Below are 7,815 nucleotides of genomic sequence, written 5' to 3' on the forward strand. Positions count from 1 at the left end.
AAAAAACAGCACCGGAGATATTCATAGGTGCTTGCAGAATGTCTACAGAGACATGGCAATGAATGGAACCATGGTGAATAACAATAGGAGATAAGGAAATTTGCTATTCACCATATAGCGGAGATGCTGAGCCGCAATAGGCACAATAAAAAGATTCACACAATCACAGCTTTCGGCCATTAAGGCCTTTGTCAGCAGTAGACACACACACACACACACACACACACACACACACACGTACGTACGTACGCAAGCGCAACTTGCACACACATCTGCAGTCTCAGAGAGCTGAAACTACACTGGTGAGTCATTGATTGGGGCATCTGTTATCACAATAAGGTTGCAAAGACCTTTGTGCTGGCCACTCACAGCTGTGACCCCTGCCATGCTGGAACGTGTGGACACACTCACTCAAGGTGATCCACAAATTACAAACACCTTGTTGCACAACTGGACATCTCTGTTGGCAGTACTGACACCCTGATCCATTAGTTGTACTCAAAGCTGTGTGCCTTGCTGGTTTCCTCACCATCTAACAGGAGACCGTAAAAAACAGCAAAGGACCATCTGTGTGCAATTGCTTCATGTTATGAGGCTGATTGTGACAATTCTCTGTTGAATATAGTCACAGTGGTTGAAATGTGGATTCATCACTATGAACTACAAACAAAATGGCAATACATTGAGTTGTACCACACCACCTCTCATTAGAAGAAAAAGTTCAAAGACACACCCTTAGTCAGTAGTCATGGAGACTGTCTTCTGGGACTCTGTATGGGTTATTCTGCTTGATGTCCTCCCTCACAGTGCAACAATCAACTCTGAAGTGTATTGTGCTACCTTCAGGTAAATAAAGGAATGACTTCAGTGTGCTCATTGCTGTAAAAATGCAAATGAATTACTTCTCCATGACAAAACACAGCGGGTCTCCTCTATCCTACAGCTTGAATCTTGCATCTTCCATCTGTTTGGCCCCAATGAAGGGTGCACGCTGGGCAAAGCAGTACATGGATGGCAGGGAGGTTATTGATGTTGCAAGACGTGGGTTTGACCTCAACCCATACGAGTAGGTACTGTGTGGCCATACAAGCTCTCCCATCGAAAAGATTTTCCCTTGAAAAATGGAGTTTTATAGTAAAAAAAAAAGAGTATGGAATAACACAGTGTATTGGAACCTTCAACACAACAAACCTGCTTTCAGAAAAAAAACTGTGTTCCATTACTTGTCGAAGACCCCTCGCATGTTCACTGTTTAACCTTAGTGGTTCAAAGTAATTAACCATGTTCACTGTAATTCTAATTTTTGCTATGATAATATATAACGTCAACACTGTAGAAATAGTACCACAGAAGACAGGAGTGTTATTTGAATCACAAGTATACGTGGTAGTTTCAGCAAATAATGCTAAATTTGTGTAAGAACAATGTAAGTGAAATTCAGTTCTGTTAGGGATAATGACACTAATTTGAAACTGGGAATGTCTTGATATACAGTCCGGATCTTCAACAACAAAATGCAGTTAGTCTACATTTGCTAATTATAAACGAAAGATCAACTGCTTCTAAAACATTTGTCACACAGCCTCAATCAAGCACAAATGTGACTAGTATGTTTGAGGGAGCATTATTTGTGCTATATTTTGTACTTTTACCAGCAGAGGTCTATTGGACGTTAATAACAACATATAACCTCTTGAATACTAGTCCAGTAAGAATTTATCTTCTCTAATCAAATAAATATGCAAAGAATTATTGCTAATCACACAGTTCCTACTGAAGAAATTTTAAGGGAATTTGTTGCATGTTTCCATGTAATTCATGGAGAAAGGTTTCACAGATTGCATTTTGTGACCTATTGGTAATATTTATTGACAGTCTATCAAATGCTAGAATTTATGCTGTTAAGAAAAGCTCTAGAAAATAATCCAAATGACTCAGCAGTGTGCTGTTGCATCCAGACCAGTTCTAGCAGATTCCACTATCAAATGTAAGCTAGATGCAACATATACTATTACACATCCTGTTAACTGGTATCCGCTGTCAGTTTAAAACACACACACACACACACACACACACACACAAATGATTGAGGATATATTGACACACACACACACACACACACACACACACACACACACACACACACACACACACACAAATGATTGAGGATATATTGTCACATAGAAGGTGTAATTAGATGAATGATGAACACTAACTTCACGTAACGAGGGTTTATTCAGCACTTGCACATACAAGAGCACGGAGTGAACACACTCTCGCCAGAACACATATAGTATATATAATATATACAGCTACAGAACGTTCCAGTACAATGATTCTTGACATTTATGGCTACTTCTAGAATGTGCTCAAACTGAATATAGAAATTAAAATGTTTCAGTTCAGGTGAGTTTTGAACTCACGACCCTCCGTGCAACAGTTTAGTATCATAACCACTACACCATGGTGCTACTCAGCTTTTTCTGTGCCACTGCTCCCTCCTTAAGAGAATAGTGTCTCAGGGTTACGTTGTCCTAGTCCGGGACTGATTCTCGCCCTGGCGGTGGTCTTAGAACTTCTTTTGCCACTACGCTATTCGTCACCTTCCCGCTTGTTGCCTATCGCTGGAGCTTTGAATTTACCCTGGGTTGAAGGATCCTTATAGGGCTTCATTCCAAGGACGTGGACCATATCTGATCTTTTGTCGTCTTGTGTCGGAGTCGAAATCTTCAACTTCATAAGTAACATCACACAACTGTCTTACAACCTTATAAGGTGCAAAGTAGCGCCTGAAGAGCTTCTCAGAGAGACCAACCTTCTGAACAGGAGTAAAGATCCAGACAAGGTCACCAGGCTGGTAGACAACAGGGCGGTGGCTCGTGTCATACCTTCGGCAATCGTTTTCTTGAACATGCAGCGTGCGGAGTTGAGCTAACTGCTGAGCTTCCTCAGCCCTTGTTAACACCTGGCTGATGAAGTCATCAGCATGTAACAAAAACACAACGTTCGTCATTGTCGTTGAATCACGCCCATGCACCAGAAAAAGTGGCGTAAATCTTGTGGTGTCTTGTTTGGCGGTGTTGTAGGCAAATGTCATCCCAGTTGCTCTGCTCATCATTGACAGACATTGATAGCAAGTCAGCCAAAGTCTTACTAAGGTGTTCAGGAAGCCCATTAGTTTGTGGATGGTAGGCAGTCGTCATGTGATTAGTAATGTTTCACACTGGCGGTTTATCTCTGTCACAAGATTCAACTGAAAAACTTTCCCTCGATCTGTAATTAACGATCTTGGGGCACCGTGTTTTAATACAATGTCTTCTACAATGTATTTGGCTACCTCGAATGCTTCAGCTGTTTTCACGGCTTTTGTAATGGTGTAGCGTGTCAGATAAGTGCAAACAATAAGCCATCTATTGTCACCATCCGACGTGGGAAACCATCTGAGGTTGATCCCAACACACTGGAAAGGCGTTTCGGTTGATGGAATTGGTATGAGTCATCCAGGTGGTTTCTGAGGAACTGCCTTTCTCGACAGTGCGACACATAGTGAAGGACACTCCTAAATAAACCTGGCCAGAAAAATCTCTTGCGGATCCTATCGTATGTCTTAATAAATCCTAAACGTCTGGGCCTCAGGTGTGTCATGGAATTTCTGTAGAACATCTAAGCGCATGTGTTTAGGAATCACTGGTAGCCACCTCTTTCCAAACGGATGAAAGTTTCTCTTGCAAAGTAATCTATTAACTACCTTAAATTGTGCTTTCATATCCTCTGACCGATTTAAGGCAAGCATAATTTGAGATATCTTGGCGTCGTCCTTTCCCTCAGCAGAGAGATCCTCGAGTGCAGGAGACAGTCACTATCTTCTTCAAAGTCTTGATGCTCTTGCACAGGATTTCTTGAGAGACAGTCAGCATCTTGGTATTTTCTTCCACTTTTGTACACTGTGGTAATGTCATATTCTTGATGACATAGTGCCCATCTGGCGAGTCGTCCTGTTGGATCCTTAAGACCTATCAACCAACAAAGTGAATGATGGCCTGTAATAACTGTGAATGGCCTTCTGTATAGATACTGTCAACATTTGCACATGGCCCAGATCACAGTAAGACATTCTCTTGGCTTTTCTAAGTGTCCTAGAAGCATCGGCTGTAACCTCTTTTCCATCCGAAATCTGCACCAGAACAGCTCCAATCCCATACCCACAGGCATCTGGGTATAGTTCTGTAGGTGCTCTCTCATCATGCAGACCAAGTACAGGGTCAGTCGTCACAGCTTTTCGCAGCACATCTAAAGACTCTTATTGAGCACCACCCCAGATAAATTTAGCATAGGATTTTAACAACTCTTGAAGTGGCCTGGCTTTGATACAAAAGTCTTTGATAAAACAACAGTAATAAGAACATAATCCGAGGAAGCTTCTCACATCTCTAATACTTTTAGGAATAGGAAATTCCATTATAGTTCTCACCTTTTCTGGGTCTGGCCGCACACCTTCATTTGATACAAGCTGTCCAAGTACTTTGATTTCGTTTGCTCCAGACACTTTCTTGGATTAAGTTGCGGTCTGCCTTGTTGCAGACTCTTAAGAGTGCCCCCCCCCCCCCTTTCAGTCTTTTTGTGTGTTCATCAAGTGTCCTGAGAACACTATAATGTCATCTAAATAACAAAGACACATAATCCACTTCAGGTGCCTTAGAAGATTATCCATAGTCTGTTCAAAAGTTGCTGGTGCATTACCTTAAACTCATACAGTCCCTCAGGAGTGATTAATGCAGTTTTCTCATGCTCAGCCTCATCTACTTCGATTTGCCAGTATCCCGAGTACATATCCATGGCTGAGAAAAACTTAACCCTCTTCAGCCAATCTAGTGTATCGCCAATTCGTGGAATAGGGTAAACGTCCTTTTTAGTTATCTTACTAAGCTTCCTGTAATCAACACCAAAGTGACAACTGCCATCCTTCTTCCTGATGAGGACCACTGGTGACGACCATGAGCTCTGTGAAGGCTGAATGATATCATTCTTCGTCATTTTCTCTACCTCGTCATGAATTATTCGATGTTCCGTTGCTGACATACAGTATGCTCTCTGGCTTATTGGTTGATGGTCTCCAGGGCTAATCCGATGCTGCTTCACTGTTGATTTGTCTAATTTGCTCTTCACCTGTGGACTGAAGCATTCAGAGAACTCTTGGAGAATGGCAAGTATCTTCTTACGTTGTTCCTTAGTGAGATCTGGTGATAGTCGAACTAGAAGATCTTGTCTCATAGTGGTAGCACTAATTTTGCCAACAGACTCGGCATGAGAGGTTTCTATGACACTAAGCTGTTCCGCAATTAATGGCTCAGCATTTGCTACATACATTTATCTTGGAAGGATCTGCGGTAGTTAACTATTCACAATTCACCGAATCTGTTCTTAAACGAGACGACAGAGGCTGGGATGACCAAGTTATTCTTCAGTGGTATGCTTCTCTTACATTCCACTACAAGATCCACGGGTTGATGCATGGCATGATAGTTACCTTCCTAGCGCTGTCTGCAGGAATGATCACCTCACCCAGCACACACTGTCTCCACACACTCAGATGTGCACCTTCCTGTCCACAGTATCTCATCTCATCTCATCTTGTCTAGCATAATCTTCGAACAACCACAATCTATAATTGCCTGAGAAGCTTTCAAAAAGTACCATCAAAGAAAGACGTCATGTCTACACTCTTGTAAGACAATGGATTCTAAGGGCTGTGTATGACCACTTATACCCACACAAATGACATGTCTTCCTGTAGGTTTTACATATTTCCCATTAGCCACCTTCAGCAGAGATGTTTTGTTGTCGACAAATATGGTTATCTGCAACTGGAGACACTACTTCTCCTAAATGACTGAATACAATGCACCAGAGTCTACAAGAGCTTGGGCTGGTCGGCCGTCCATGAGGATATCGACGTAGTTTCCTATAATTTTTGTAGTGGTCGCTGGCGGAGGATTTTTCTCTTCAGTGGCCTTACCTCCGAGGAAGGTTGCACCTTTGGTTTTCCAGGTTGCAGCAGCTAGGTGATCGGCTGGAGGTTCCTAACGGCGATGGTGACCTGCACCCACACCTTGTTCATCTTTGTCGTCCTGTAGTTGGCGTCGGCTGCGACCGGTCTGCTGTCTTCTGGCACGGGCCTCACCAAATATCCACCACCTTCCTCGACAACAGTGCACCACATGTCCCGGTCATCTGCAGTGGAAACACACTAGTTGGTTGTCCTGGGTCCTCCAGACATGTTCCTCATGAGGCGTTGTAGGAATGTAACTTCGCCTGGGTGTTTACTTTTTCACCATTTTAAAGGGAAATGAAGGACGAGAGATTTGGTTCAATGTCTCTTCCACTTCCTCCTTTATGACCTCTTGAAGCATCTGTTTTTTGCTTGCCATGCAATCCAAGTGCCTTCTGAACTTCCTCTCACTATCTGACAAAGAACACTTGTTAAATCAGTTTCTTCCTCCATCACAGACATAGATACAATGTTTGGAAGCCGTTCAAACTTCTTGTGTTTAATTCTTTTTTATGCATTGTCTCAATACACTGGCACCATTATGGCATCGTCTGGTGTCAAAACCTCCTTCACGAGTAGGGTTTGATACACGTCCTCAGCAACACCCTTCGTGAGATGTGCAACCTTATCTTCCTCCTCCATTCTAGGATCCACTATTTTACACAGCTCTAAGACATCTTGAATGTAGGATGCTGTAGTTTCTCCTGGATGCTGTGCCCTGCACTTTTAATTTATCTTCAGCCTTGCACTTCAGTATTCGCCGAAATATTTGGGCAGTTCGACCTAGAATACTTCCCAGCTTGTGAACTTCTCCTCGTTCTTATACCACCGCTTGACAGTGCTCTCAGAGCAGAAAAATACATTAGCCAAACACATGGTGTGATCCCATTTGTTAAATTTGGCTATACACTCATACCTTCAGCCACTTGTTTGTATCTTGTCCGTTGTCACCAGAGAACCTGGAAGGATGTCTCGTGATGGCACACAGATGCTGTCTAGTAACATCATGATCTTCTGACTCTGATAGATTGCAATCTGTTAAATATGACAAGAACTCTGGTTTCTCGCCACGTAAACAGCGGCTCTGTCGTACCCTGAGGGGAACCACTGTTTCGTTGATGATGTGCGCTATCACAAGTTCCAGTACCCAGCATCTCCACCAGAATAATGTCACGTAGAAGAAGGTGTAGTTACATGAATGATGAACACTAACTTCACTTAAAGGTTTATTCAGCTCTTGCACACACATGAGTGCGGAGCGAACTTCCTTCAACCAGAACATTCCAGTACAATGATTCTTGACATTTGTGGATACTTCTAGAATGTACTCTAACTGAATATAGAAATTAAAATTGTACAATCCACGTGAGTTTTGAACTCGCGACCCTCCCCCTACAGTTTAGTATCACAACTACTACACCACGATGCTACTCCGCTGTTTCTGCAGTGTTAACTGTTATTTCTCTACACATTGCACTTGAAACATGCAAGATGCATGCTTATCCTGTGATATAGGAACTCAGGGATTATATACTTATCAGTAAGGATTGAAGGTAGTTTGTGCCTCTGAATGAGTGTGATCTGCCTATGCATAATCTTGAGAGATGGCTGCCCTAGAAATATAATCCATCTTTATCAGCCATTTCTTCAACAATGTACCAACAGCGTAATCTACTCTTTCAATCCAACCCTCGATGTGACATTTGCACGCAAAACTTTCAATAATAAAAGGATTAATTTTAAATGCTACCCACTGTGATTTATAA

The sequence above is a fragment of the Schistocerca gregaria genome, chromosome 7 (genome assembly GCF_023897955.1).
Source record: "Schistocerca gregaria isolate iqSchGreg1 chromosome 7, iqSchGreg1.2, whole genome shotgun sequence".
Taxonomy (NCBI): domain Eukaryota; kingdom Metazoa; phylum Arthropoda; class Insecta; order Orthoptera; family Acrididae; genus Schistocerca; species Schistocerca gregaria.